The following is a 15149-nucleotide window of genomic DNA, read 5'->3' as shown; positions in this document are numbered from 1 at the left end:
CCTGGTACCCCAGACAGAAAAGTTCTTCCAAGTGGAGTCATATATTCTGTTTGTAGATGGATGCCTGGACGCCTGGATCATGTTAACCACTCTCATTGAGTAGGATTCCTGAGTCAGACATTGCCGCTCAAGCACTAGGCGGTTAACTGGAGCCACTGGGGATCTGGATGTTGAAGGGCTCTCTGACTGAGTGCAATGCGAGCTGGAGGGATCCTCTACAAGGAAGAGACGGAGAGGCTCACGAGGTCGGCAAACCATGGATGTCTTGGCCAGTGTGGAGCAACTAGTATTACCTCTGCCTTTTCCTGTAATAGCTGGCATATAACCGCCAGCATTAGAGGAAGAGAGGGAAAGCTGTAGAGGAGGCCCTTGGGCCATGGACTGAATAGGGCGTCCACTCTCTCCACCCCAAGAGATGGAAAACGGAAGAAGGGTGCTGGGAATTTGCCAGTGATGCGAACAGGTCCAGTATTGGATGACTGAACCTCACCACTAACTCTGTGAATAGTTTGAGGTGTAGGCGCCACTTGGAGTGGTCCACCGTTGCCCTGCTCAAGGTGTCTGCCTGCTTGTTTGTCTCTCCCGAGATGTGTTCCGCTCTGAGGGAGGAGAGGTTGGTTTCTGCCCAGGAGTACAGCAGCCAAGCTTTGGTCTTGAGTGACCCGGACCAGGTGCCCCCCTGTCTGTTTACGTGGGCTTTGGCCGCTATGTTGTCCATGAGGACTAGAACTTGCTGTCCCATCACCTTGTGCTCAAAGTAACGTAAGGCTAGGTATATGGCTCTGAACTCCAACCAGTTTATGCTGTGCTGCAGGTCCAGTCGGGACCACCATCCCTGAGCCAACTGAGACTGGAGATGAGCCCCCCAGCCGAAGAGACTGGGGTCAGTAGTCAGAGTGAGCCATGTCAGCTCCCTGAAAAGCGAACCTCTGGTTATCGCTTGGAAAGTCCACCAGTGGAGGGAGTTCAGTGTCTGAGGTGAGACCCTTACTTTCCTGTTGGAGGAACTGATTCTCCGCCTCTGAAAGGGAAGGAGGAACCACTGCAGGTCTCTGGAGTGCAATCTGGCCCATGGCACTATAGAAATGCATGAGATCATCTTCCCTAAGAGTTGAGAAAGGGTGGCTAGAGAAACCACATGGTCCCAATGGATCTGACATACCAGGGTCTGGATACTGTCCTGGTGGTCCAGTGACAAGTAGACCATGCACTGTCCCGTATCTATGACCGCTCCCAAATGAAGAAGTCGAGTGGAGGGAACTGTCTGGCTCTTTAGAAACTTTACAGAGAACCCGTGGTTCTGAAGGATCTTGATGGAGAGGGCCAAGTCCGATCTCGCTGTCTGAATGGACATAAACTGTATGAGGATGTCATCCAGATAGCACTGGATCCATATTGGAACCAGTCTCAGGTGGGCGGCTAGAACTGACAAGATCTTTGTAAACATCCTCGGAGCAGATGACAGGCTGAACAGCAGGGCCCTATATTGATAATGACAGGATTTGTAATAAAATCTGAGGAATCTGCGATGTTCAGGAAGGATTGGGACATGTAGATACACTTCCGTGAGGTCAATGGACGTCAGGAAGTCGTCCCTTCTGATGCTGGCCAGAATAGATTGGAGAGTCTGCATTTTGAATGTTTTGTATATCAGATAGGAATTTAGCCTTTTCAGATCGAGGATGGCTCTCCATCCTCCAGAGGCTTTTGGCACCACAAAGAGGATGGAGTAGAAGCCTCTCCCTATCTGTCCGGTCGGTACCAATTTTACAGCCCTTGTCTCCAAAAGGTGGTGTATGGCCTCGTTCATGAGATTCCTTTTGGTCGGATTTAGCGGAGTTGGGCAAGGGATGAAATGATCCGGGGGTCTGGATAGGAATTCTAGGGACAGACTGCTCCTGATAGTGGAGAGGACCCAAGCGTCTGTGGTGGTGGCTTCTCAGTTGTGAATAAAGAGGGAAAGCCTGCCACCAATGGGGAATCCCTCCCTGGAGTCACTTATTCCTCCTAAAGGGATGGCCCCCCGCGCCTTGAAAGGGCTGCTTTGATTGGAATTGCTGTCTTGGCTTGGGTCCAGATCAGTCCGGTTGGTGGTCAGTCCTGGGAGGGAAGGAGCAGGTTGGTTGGAACCACTCCAAATCTGAACCGGCATGAAAAAACTGCCTGCGATAATATGGGTTAGTCTTCCTGTCCTCTTGCCTGACCTGGTGAATTAACACCTTCTTCTTGTCTCGGCCCTCCACCAAGTAGGGAATTGAAAGGGGGTGAGAGAAACAGATAATCCACGGATGTACAACCTGCTGTGATGAACCAACGTGTCCTGCTGGGTACAAGACTAAGTTGGAACTGGGTCAGCCTAGCCCAGCAGGAGGCGTGGCAAACTCTCAGACTTAGTCTATTGGGTAAAAGGACAACAGGAAACCCATTTGTGGATTATCCATCCTCATGCTGGAGAAATCACAGTTGCAGCCAAATGGTGTTCAGTTAATGGTTTAGTTATATGATCTATGGATCCACTTGTGCCCAATTCTACACAGAGAGCAGGAAAAGTATCAGGAAAAGGTGATTAGTTTGTTCCTGTATTTTTACTATATTTAAGAGCTAGGTAGGGTTAAATCTCTGCTAGCTTTATTTCTTCATCTATCCCACTCTCTCTGACAAGGAAAAAAGAAGCAGAGTATTTTCTGCGAGAAGGCTGATACTAGTTCTTGATTCAGCCAGGATCCTAGCTGCAAAAATAAGCCATTGGCCAATGATTTACAAAGGTTGTTGCTAAGATGCCATGGGAAAGGCAGGACAACTGGTTTTAAGAAATGTAATCTTCAAGTATTTCTTTACCACAGCAGGGCTCTCTGATGTTTTCCAGGGAACATTTCTGCAGGCAAAAAACAACAAGGAGAGTTTGCTACATCCAGCATTGTTGCTGAGATCTTTTCCAAACTGGGTGACCTTGGTAAAACAATAATAAACTAGTTCCATTCTGAGAGTGGTAATAAAATTACTGTGTAGCCTTCCATGATTTTAAAACATGGGGTGATACAGTTCTTATATAGTGGTGGAAAATGCAAAGAAGCCTTTTATGTCTAGCAGAAATACTTATCTAATAATAGTGAAGACAGCACAAATATTAGGGCAAAATAAGTGACTAAAATAAGTATCTGGTTCATCCACAGCAGTTGATGCTAGCAATTAGGGAACAAGAGCTGACTGCCTCCAATTGTGCTTCTGAGTTTGCCATTAAATTTTTGGCTGGCCACTATCAAAAGAAATAGTTGACCTCTGATATATAGATTCTTGGCTGGATCAAGTAAGATTCTTCTTGATTTCTCCGGGTCATTTATGAAACATTTCTTATACAGAGAAAATCTTCATTTTGAAAGTATGTTGCGTAAGAAGCAGCTGCGGAATTAAAATTTATCTAGATCTCCATATTGTGGTAAATTAGATGTTAGAAATTAGATATCTCTAGGACTACTATCCTGAGAATGTTCAAGGTTCCCACATACCTGAGCTGAGAAGGAACAGGGATTGTGAGAGTATTTTTCTGTGGTGGCTCCTGCTTTTTGGAACATCTTCCCTCAGATATTTGTCAGTATCTTCCCTGGTTTTATTTATTGGCACCAAATGGATCTTTTCCATTTTAATGTTTGAGGATTGTTGTCGCTATTGAAACTGGAGTTGGCATCGATAGCTGTTTGTTCTATTATTTCATATGTTTCTAAATTTTACTGTGGGTTTTTCGGTTATAGGTTTGGCATAAAAACTGCTGAACGTTTTTATTGCAAGAATATTTAACTAGAATAAATAATATTATGAGTGGCTCACTTTTGGTGTAAATATATCTCTGTGGTTTACAAACAATATTTTATGCCTAAACTGTGCGAGAATCTGGCTTTTGCAGTTTCTTCAAGGAACTGTGTCAAAGAAGACTAAGGTTAGCATGTTTTATGAACCCACATTGTACTTCCGTGGCAGCTACCATTATTTATTGCTCTTCTAGTTAGAGATTAGAAGATAACCAATCTTTATTAGATTGTGATTATATAATTATTAATTATGAACATTATCATATTACACATTGTCAGAGAAGATAATAAATAACATTATAAAACAAAGAAATGGGTGAATATAGATTTTCAGAAAACAGAATTATGCTGAAAACATACTTGGGTCCAAATATGTACTGCTTTAAATGGAAAAATGGAAAAACATTTAATTAAGAGTATGAACAGGGAAATTTGATTTGTTTTCAAGAACAAATTTGGGACAACATTGGAAAAGAAGAACCTCACCCATGATGCCAGATTGGGAGACCAAAATTGGAAAATACCTAACAATATTAAAATTGATAGCTCTATTCATATTATAAATCTAACCAAATTTAAACAAGAATGGCTTCCTTATATACTATACATTCCACAACAGAGCAAATGTAAACATTGGTATAGTGTTCTTGTTGTCTCCGCTTGTTGGAAGCCAACTATGACGTAATTACATGACCACAAGATGCTATAACAGTCATACGTACAAAGACCAGTTGGAAAGCTATTTTTTCAACATCTTAGTCAGTCTGAACAGTTGCTAAATGGCATTCGTCAAGTGAGGACTAGCTGTGAAGATTCGAACCACCTACAGCTTTCATTTTCTGAAGAACAGGAAAAAAAAATAGTAGGAAAGTAGACCCTGTAAAGGACGTTAAATTACAAAGTTTCAGCCAGATCACTTCAAGGCTTTCATTGCAATTATTTTTGAAATGTTTACTCTGCACCTTTTTTAAACAGCAGGGATAAGGAAAGGACAGCTCAGAAACCTCCAGATCAGTCAAAAAGGAACCTACAAAGAAATATCAAGGTCAACTTAGAAATAAAAACTTTCAAAAACCATGCAAACATTTGAATACTCTGTTACGCCCTTACTGCTTCCTTTCCTTGTAGCAAAATTTCTGAGACTACTTGCACAACAATTAAAATCTGAGAAGTACTTTAATTGTAATACAATATGATATGAAGAATATAAACTTTCTTTCTCTGCAAACTAACCATTGAACTGCAAACTGAGGAATTCTGACCCACATTGACAGGGGCACTCAAAGCAACATAACAGGGAAAAGTATATTTTTGGAGTAGAAAAGAGAAACATGGCCTAAGGTCAGTTTGAGCTTTTTTTTAAAAAAATTTTTTTATTGCTTTTTAATGAATAACACATAAAAAAAAGCAAAAGACAAAAGTAACAGTGATGGTGATATGCATTATCAAAGGGAAAAAAAGAACACATAAAGCGTGTTTTAACAAAAAAAGGTGAAAGAAATACAACAAAGAAAAAATAATGTCATTACAATAATAAACAGTTACAGTTTATTGTAATAAACAGTTACAATTCTATATATACTTGACTAATGCAAATATTCAAATACTATATATTTCAAATATATTTACACAAGTATTTTTAACCTACTGTATTCTGTATAAATGGGTCCCATATTCCACTATATTTATTTATACAGAGTCTGTGTCTGTAGGCAATCTGCTCATAAGTGTCAACTGCAGTAAAGTCTTCAATCCATGGAATAAATGGACCCATATATTTATCTTTCTAATGCTGCAATATTTTAGCCCTAGTAAGGCATAGAGAATCCATTTACGTTGCCTGATTGTCAAATTTAGTCACTTTGAACTTAAGTGAGGGATTAATAGATGATGTCTGCTTTTATTGTCTGGAGGTAGTTGCCTACCCATTCTGGCTGAAGGGCATCAGAGCAGTGCAGATAAATCCATAATCAGCAGAATAGCATTTAAATATTAGAGAACCAGTCACAGCACTTAAAGCTGGTTCAGTTTTCTTTTATATATAAAATTAAAGTTATAATGAAGCCAGACAGCACATCCAATCTTTGAACTGCCTTTGAAATCTCTCCAAAGTGCTTTGGAGGTACCTGATTTGTTTTGACATCTTAAATTGATTCAGAGACTTGATATGATTCAGCTAAACCTCATTCTGATCAAATCACCATCTGAAGCTTTGTACAGCCCTGGTGAATACAGCATTAACAAATATCTAGAGGAAGTACTAGAGGAAGAGATTTAAGAGCAATTCCCTAGATGTTCCTCTCCCCCCCTTGAAGCTTTACATTGATGTTGAAAAGAATAATAAACAAGATAAAGCTCCATGGAATCTCACAGTATAAATTATAAGGGCTGAAACAGTATTTCCTTTTATACATTCTGGAAATAATGCACCAAAATGTCATAACCTTCCTTCTCAATTCAGCAATTTATGGTGCAGAAGAAAGATACCATGATCAATCCAAAAGATTTCTTATAATCAGATTCCCAGTAGAAACAACCAAGATAATTTCAGCACTAAAATAAAGCCCTAAAACATATTGAACTTGATCCATTGAGATTTCATAATTTAGAGAGATTTTTTAGAGCAGGGGTGTCAAACTGCCGCCCGTGGGCCAGACCCATCATCTGGAAGCCGCGCCCACCCCATTGCCGGCAATGGCAAAATGTGACATCGCGAGTTTGACATGTCTGTTTTAGAATGATTATGAAGCAAAAAGAAGGGAGGTCTTTGGTCAGGCAGACCAAAACTATCCTTTGTCTTTCATGAAGACATTCAAGGGATGTCCCATGTTATCAGCCACAATTCTGGGGCAAAATTTAGTCTCCTCATCAAACTAATATATAGATAATTTGAATGAATTTATCTGTGATGAGTTTTTTTTAAGTTCAACTATATTTTCAAGATAAATATGTTGTTTAAAAAAATAATAATGCAGGAATAGACAAACAAATAAATAAATGTAACTCAAGAGAGCCAGTAAGACTTATACTTGCAAAATGGTTTTTGTTTTTTGTGACAGCGATGAGTAAATAGAACTTTTTAATTATACAAAAATGACAACAGATTTGCAGAGGTTCAGGCACAGAAAAAAGTTGACTGGGAAATGCAATGCAAAAGGGAAAACAAAGTTAAATTGATATTAAGACTTAAGATATCAGTGTGTGTTAATACAAGTGCTAGATGCCAGGAATGATTATCTTAGATGTCTCAACTCAGATGTCTAATATTCTCTAGTATTTAAATTTAGATGTGATTTTCCCTTTACCCTAGATACCTAAATTTATTAATATGTAATTTTCTGTTAGAGTGATCTGTAATTGATGGTACAGAAAATTTTTCATTGTAGAAGAAGAAGTCTTTATGACATAGTAAGGATAAGGCTGCAACTCATCAACTTTCCAACGATTTAAATACTATCAAGTGAACCTGTCAAAGAAAAGACAAAATGGTTAATCCATAGATAAGGACTTGGAGGGGAAGCAGTCAGTGTAAATATAACCAAGAAAATAAAATACTTAGGGATCTGGCTTACAGCGAAATGCTCCTCGATTAAGGAGGACAATTATGATAAAATACTACACCAGATAAAAAAAGATTTAGAAAATTGGGAAAATTTGCAAATTTCATTTTTAGGGAGGACCGCTATGGTCAAAATGAATGTATTGCCAAAAATATTATTTTTGTTCCAGGTTATTCCAATAAAATTAGGGAAAACATTCTTTCAAGAATTAAATAAATTGATCACTAAATTTATATGGCAAAGGAAAGAAACCCAGGATTAAATTAAAACTCTTGCAAGACACGAAAGATAAAGGGAGATTGGCGTTACCAGAGTGGGAAATATACTACCAAGCATCAAGCTTAACTTGGCTAAAAGATTGGATGGATTTGAAAAATACTAGAGTCTTAACAATAGAAGGACATGATTTGCAAGCAGGGTGGCATGCATTCCTATGGGACGAAAAACATAAAATACACAGATATTTTCAAAGACACATAGTTAGGAATGCATTGCTACAGACTTGGGAAAAAATAAAACAAAAACATTATACAAGAATTTCAATGTGGTCATCCCCAACAGAAGCTTTGAAATACCCAAATCTATTGGATATAAATAAGATAATTAGATACAAGGAATTAGTAAATGAACAGGGAAATTTGAAAACAAAACAAGAATTGGAACAAGACATTGGCAGAGAGATTGATTGGTGGACATTTACACAAATTCAATCTAAATATACAGAGGACAAAAAATTATATGAAATTCAAAAAGAGCCGCAAGAATTGGATAAAATTATACATGGAACAGAAATAAAATTAATTAGCAATTTATATAAATACCTATTGAGATATAAAATGGAAGACGAGATTGTTAAAGACACAATGATTAGATGGGCAAAAAATTTCGGATATAATATAGAATTGGAGAAATGGGAAAAATATGGGAAATAAATATAAAATTGACTATGTTGGTGGCATTCAAGGAAAACCAGTTGAAAATGTTTTATAGATGGCATCTTCCACCTGCAAAGCTTGCCAAGATGTTCCAGAATAACTCGCCAACATGTTGGAAATGTAAAAAAGTACATGGAACATATTATCATCTATGGTGGACATGCCCAGTTGCAAAAAAATACTGGTCTACAATAAGAAAATGGATCCAAGAAATAATAGACCAACCTGTAGACTGGAAACCAGAGATCTTTTTGTTGGGTATTTTAAATAGAAAATATAGTAAAGAAATATGGTACTTAATTTTACATATAATAACGGCGGCAAGAATAGCATATGCACAGTGCTGGAAAAATGAGAATATACCATCAGAGGAAGAAGTAATAAGAAAAATCCTGGACTGTGCTGAGATGGACAAATTAACAAAAGAGATAAAAGAAAAGGAAGACACAGAGTATTATATAGTATGGAACAAGGTGTATGTCTGGTTGGAGACTAGAAATAATAGAGGAGAATAAATATGGAAAGGTCAAAAGTGAAAATATGTGTACACATGAAGGAAGAAAAATGTAAATAAGAAATAATGGGGCTATAAGGACAAATATTTAAAGAAGAATAAGGGGGAAATGTAAATATTAGATTACCGTTACGTAATTGCTGTAAAAAAAAGGAGGTATATATTGTGTGTGTATGTGTGTTGGTTAAAAATAAAAATTTAAAATTTTTTTTTTAAAAAAAGTAAATATCACACTTTCAGAAGATTGACCATTCATTTATTTCAGGTCAGTCATTTAAAATAAGATGGCAACACCCTATTTTGAATGAACATAGAATGAAACCTCTCCAAGGTGAATGCTGAGTGTACTCATCTGAATTTGCTGCTATTGACAACAATGTTTCTTTATTTTTGGCTTTCTTGGCTTTATTTATTTGGAAAGAATTAAATATGTATAAAATGGGAAAAATTGATATTTCAATTGTATCTAGTATTGGTGGGATTAGAGCAGGGGTCTTCAACCCCGGGTTCGTGGACCAGTACCGGACCACGGCACACCAGCAACCAGTTTGCACAAACAAGCAAAGCCCCATTCGTGAGATGCAGGTAGCACACAAAACCACGCCCCCTCCAGTCTGCGGAAAAAACCTCTCTCCATGGTGCCCAAAAGATTGGGGTCCTCTGGATTAGAGGATTTAAGCTACAATGCTAACGAAGATATTTAAAATTCTGGGCTGACCATGTCCAAGACAATAATTTAAAAAAATGTGTAGGCTAAAGATAAGTTAATGTCTCCAAAATAATCAGGAGAGATAATAGATAATAGAGATAATTTAAGGTTTCTGGGAATCTTAAATACAATTTAAAATAATCATCAATCATTCCTGCTAATAAACTGAAATCAGGCCTTGAATCTTCCAAAATATATTTAGGAGACAAATATTTGCTTTTTGAGACTATTAGAATAATATATTAGAATACAATATGTAGATTTTGCTGATGTTGTTGCTCTGTCATCTTTTCTTGTTCTAGCATTAATAGAATATAAATCCATGGCATTCTTTTTAAAGGACAAATTAATGAAACAGAGTACTTAATTTAAGGTCTTTGAAAGACAAGCAAAACTTAATCCAGAAAGATGTTGGCTAAAATGATAACCATCTAATACTCATCAATACTAAAATAAACATGGAATATTCAGTATAGCGTGACAGTGTTTTCAAGCCAGCTGTCTGTTGGCATTTATAGGCAGGACTTCTGTACTATTCACCGAGATGCATTTGTTTATTAGTTCTTATCCATGTTATGTTGTCATTGCTTTTCTGACAGCCATCTGCTTCTGAGCTCTCAACACAACTGATCCTCAACACAAGTGGGGTTGGGGAAGCAAACAAACAAAAGTTATTGCATTATAAAATGTTCTGGTTTCAGCGGAATGATCAAGAAGTAGGTTAGTAAAGAAGGAATTAGGCGGCACTTTTCAACAGCTGTACCTCTGTTCCACTGTTCCAAAAAAGGAATACTCTGTACAGAATGTCTAAGCTTATTTATGAAAATAAGTGAAAACAGCTATGTGGAACACTATTCCTATCCACTCTGACTAGTGTACTGGCAATACTTACCGAGACTGATGGGAGCTGACCTCCAGCAATATGTAGTGGATCAGATCGACTTCATACCTGCTGTCAACAAAGCAGACATCCTTGATGGAAGTCCCTCTTGGTACAGCCTTTATTTCTGTCATAACGAAAATGGAGCCAAAATGTCAGTTTATGTAAGTTCAATATCAGAGGCAGAGAAGGGTTTTTAGATATCGTTTAGCTGGAAAATAGAGGAAATCTAATGAATGTCTCTGTGAGTTTATGGGCATAAAGAGACACAGATAATAAGAAAGGGAGAAAACTGACTTATCAGAGGAGAAAACATTAAAGATGAAAAAAATTTTTTTAATATAGTGATCAGTGGGTGAAAGCACTAGCATTACAATAGAAATGTGTTAGCTCTCTTTTAAACAAGAAAATGTGCTATAGATGTTAATGATTGAACTGAAAGGGTGTAATGCTGTATTTTCTTTGCCTCTAAACAAACATTAACTTCATATTTTCCACTCTGTCCATACTATTGCTGGGTCTGGGCAGTGTTACCTACAAACAGAACCTATTTTCTGGCTGTATAAACATGTTATTTTCCATGGTGGATTGAGTATATTAAATTATTCTCTATCGGGTACTGTAGGAAATTATCCTTGACTGCAACAATATGTTTGTTTCGCCCCATTGTTTTCACATGCTTGCTCATTGTGTTGCCATGTTCCAGCATTGTGTTAACCTACAAAAGACAATATTTTATATCTCTTCCGAAGAAGCTTTTTAGAAGGTGTGACATTTTCAGATCTTTATTGCTTTGGCAACACCTGATGCACATTTAGTATCATTTTAAGATTTCTCCACAAAGCTTAACAATGAGTTTTGAAAACCTATGATGATATGCAGGGGGGATAGTTTTTATTTACTTCTTGGCAGGGTTGAATGCCAATTGCAATAGGAAGTACTAGTAATTGTTGTATTGGCAGTATTTTAGTAATAATAATGTTTCGAGGAAAACTATGGAAACGTTGCACTAAGTGAGAAGTGACGACCCTTTGCCTTTCTCATTGTCATGATGTAGTCTCAAAGTCTAACTTGTCTCCATGGTCAGTCAGGTTGATTTCTTGTCTTTCTCCTCTTCTTGCCTAGTATTACTTCTGTCACTTCACTTCCCAAATTTTCTTTTCTTTTCTTTTCTTTTTTTGAGTATTGGCTCTGTCTTTTTTTTATTTAAATATTTTATTAGTTTTCTATTTTTACAATCAAGTGCTTAATAGGCAATGTGATGACTGAGTCCATTAGTAATTCTGTGTTACATATAAGCTTCTTCAAACTAAATCCAGTATTACACCCTCCAATACATCCTCTCTTCTTCTGGTAATAGATATTTTTCCATACTAAGCAAATACAATTCTTATTGTTGTTAGTAAATATACAGCTGAATATCAACATTTGTTACAGTTTTCTAATAGTATCAATAATATCATTTTAGAATATCTATTCTAACCAAAACATATCTTAACTGCATTTGCACTCAATATCCATTTATTCAGTCCATATCCTATTTTCACTTGTTTCAATTTTAATTTTCCATCCATGTTCAAAATATCCCAATCATTTATAATTTCAGAACAAGTTATATTTGGGTAACCAAAAGCTTCCCTTATTCAAACATCTTAGCATATTCTTATTTCCACTTCCCAAATTTTCTTGACAAACCAAGGGAATAGCATGAAGAGAAAAAACAATAGCAATCTCATCAAAAGCTTGGTTAGCTTATCAGTAGGTTACACAGTATTTAAATGAATTGCCTTCAAGATTCATAGGAAGCACCCCAAGTGCATCCAAATCAATAAGACCATTATAATTGGTCTCATCTGAATCAGGAAATGATTCAGACACTAGAGTTGTGACTGATGTGACATACGCACATCACTGCATAACTGCTTTGTCAAAGGGTGTATTTAAGAATTTTATTTTTTAAAAAAATATGTATTTGGAAAAGTTTCATAGAAAACAATGCATTAGGTAGCTGCATAGAAAATATGCCATATTACACCAATCAGAAAAGCTGTGCTTAAAAATGGGTATGTTATGACAGAATTTATATAAAATTTATATAAAAAAGCAACTATGGAATTTCTGGATTTGTTTCAAAATCATCCTGTCAGAAATAAGGATAGAATAGTGAGTTGGAGGAATATGAAATCATTTTCTACCAATCTATATATACTGAACTGCAGCAAGGAGCTTAGAGTTTTTTCACTCCTGTTTCCCAAAGGCATTACCCAGAAGACATTTCCAATATCACAAAAGAAGAGAGCAAAGAATCTAATCCAGTGGTGGCGAACCAGTGGCACGGGTGCCAGAGGTGGCACTCAGAGCCCTCTCTGTGGGCATGTACACTGTCGCCCCAGTCCTAGGTCTTCAGCTGGGTTTTATAAAACCATTTTGCTTTAGGCCTCCGCCACCATGTGCAAAAAAAAAAAAAAGGTTCAATCAGTCAATTTCAACTTCTCGCGGGAAAAAAAAGATCTTGCAAAGTTGGAATTAATTGATTGAACTTTTTAGTCCCACCCAGTCTGCTGTTACCACCGCAGCCACGCCCACCCAATTGGCCACACCCAGCCAATGGGTTACACCCACCCAGCACTCAACGATGCATAAGTGGGTTTTGGGTTGCAGTTTGGGCACTCAGTCTCTAAAAGATTCACCATCACTGATCTAATCTGTCCTCTCCATAATCATTGAGTGACTATAATCAACCCCTAAGAAAGGACAACCAGCACAACACCGTGTTGCCCAGTCTCAATCCTCTGAGTCAATTTAGAAGGCTACTATGTTGATGGTATCAAAAGCTACCAAAAGATCAAGGAGGGTGAGGTTGGATGCACAACCCCTATCCTGCCTATCCCAGAGATCATCCAATATCATTTCCACTCTCATATCTGTCCTGAACCTTGACTGAAAAGGATCAAGATAATCCCTTATAAGACTTTTAATAGTTTATGATTAAAACCTTCAATTTTTTGGGAGCATGTAGCAGGAAAGCAATTAAAATAAAGAAGTGATCTCAAAAGATTTTTCCAACTCACTCTTTTAAGTACAGATTACTATTTTATCTTAACAACTGATAAACATTTGATTCAGGACCAGAATTATCAAACTAATTTATTTTGTGATTGTTGATCTCCCCATCCCCACATTGCACCAATTCTCAACATCATTAGGTCTGCAGTAAGAATGCATCTTTTTCATCAAAGCCATCAACACTAAATTTCACGAAAGTCTCTTATATTCAGTTGTATATCAGAAGCATCTCTGCTGTAAGACATGCTTTAAGAGCAACCCGACATCCTTTTCAAGGGCACAGTTCCTCATGTCTGGCATATTACTTGGATACTATCATGCTACATTCAAGATTTCAGCAGGGGAAGGGCACAATATTGGATTATACTCAGGCCTGGAAAGATTAACACTGCTCAGGCCCCTTGCAAACCAGACTGGTAAATCTGAACTTCAGCAGCAATACTAATTCTTGTAAAATGAACTAATGCTTTTAATTGACAACGGTTTAATTGTCTGTTGCCTCAAATAAGCCAAAGTTAATGTATTTTTATGGTTTATTTTAAGTATATCTTGCTGTTGCCCTTATCAATGGTACCCAAAAATGTTAATATTTAAAGTTACTGGTATTGGTTTTTCCACATGCCATGTTTTTGGTTGACTTTAGGTGGATTATATTCAACCAGAGTTACTCATAATATTTATTAAAACAAGTGCTGTGAGCTTAATTGGCCTGCTATGGCAGATCAATTACAACCCTTTTAGTTTATTTCAAAAGTGTCCCAAATAAATAATCAATGTATTTATACTTACACATATATGAATATACTGAGACAAGTGAGAATATTTTGTCTAAATTGGCAAATACTATGCTGTGTTAAACACTAACTGCTTTGTTCTCAGATAATCATGAATTGATTAACAAGTTTAGGCAAAAAGAAATACCCAGTTGTTAGGAAAAATATTACCCAATTTTTGTGTGGTAATTTTCCTTTCTGTTTTGTTTTATACCTCTAGGAGATTTTTTCTTGCATCTGCATATAATATTTAGTTGTCCCTAAAAAGTCATTCTGTCTTCATGCTACATTATTGTGAATATATAACAGGAATAAATTAAAGAAAAAGGAAGCATATAGTGGTGTTGTTTTCCCTATTACTGTTTCACACCTTCTGTTTATATTCCTTTGATATGTTTTCCAACATCTTATGGTGTAAATCCTTTTTCTGCCTGAATACTTTATGTGTTTATATCATGTTCCCGTCAGATGAAGCTAGCGGGAAGAGGATGGTGGTCTTTACCTTATGTGTAAATGATTACTCTCTCTTCTGTGAGTCATGCCACAGAGCTTCAGACATAATAAGGTTGTAAGTCAATTGGGAGCTGCAGGAGCCAATGACAATTCATTTGCACTTTCAGGACCCACTTTTTACTGTGCACCGCTCCCTGCACTATAGAGAGCCATAAATACATCCAAATGGTGGTGGTGAAGAGTTGTTGTGGTAATGGTTTTTACAGAAAATCCAGCAGGAGTAAAATATAGAACTTAAAAACACAAGAAAAATATGGCAACTTGCAAATTTGACAAAATTCTAACTATTGATTGACTGGCTGTACAAATTGAACATGTTAGTAACTAATTGGGTTCCTTGCTTAGGTAATATGTTTAACCTAGTTTTAAAGGGAGCATTGGAGTCACTAATGT

At 37.1% G+C, this 15149-nt stretch overlaps 1 protein-coding gene across 11 annotated transcripts in view; it reads left to right on the top strand.

The window, feature by feature from the left end:
• The window catches only part of LAMA2 (laminin subunit alpha 2), a 471875-nt gene that overhangs the window by 71378 nt on the left and 385348 nt on the right, over nt 1-15149 (top strand). The window contains exon 1 of one of the 11 annotated variants that reach the window (XM_039324688.1): nt 10289-10568. The exons of the other annotated variants lie outside the window; for them this stretch is intronic. The gene's annotated coding sequence lies outside the window, so the exon portion shown is untranslated. Of the gene's footprint in view, nt 1-10288; nt 10569-15149 lie in introns of those variants that run through there. 11 annotated transcript variants of the gene reach the window in all.

Source organism: Crotalus tigris, unplaced genomic scaffold (genome assembly GCF_016545835.1).
Source record: "Crotalus tigris isolate CLP2741 ecotype Arizona unplaced genomic scaffold, ASM1654583v1 scf7180000017611.44802233496:7321179, whole genome shotgun sequence".
Lineage (NCBI taxonomy): Eukaryota > Metazoa > Chordata > Lepidosauria > Squamata > Viperidae > Crotalus > Crotalus tigris.
This window is presented reverse-complemented; position numbering and strand designations above follow the sequence as displayed.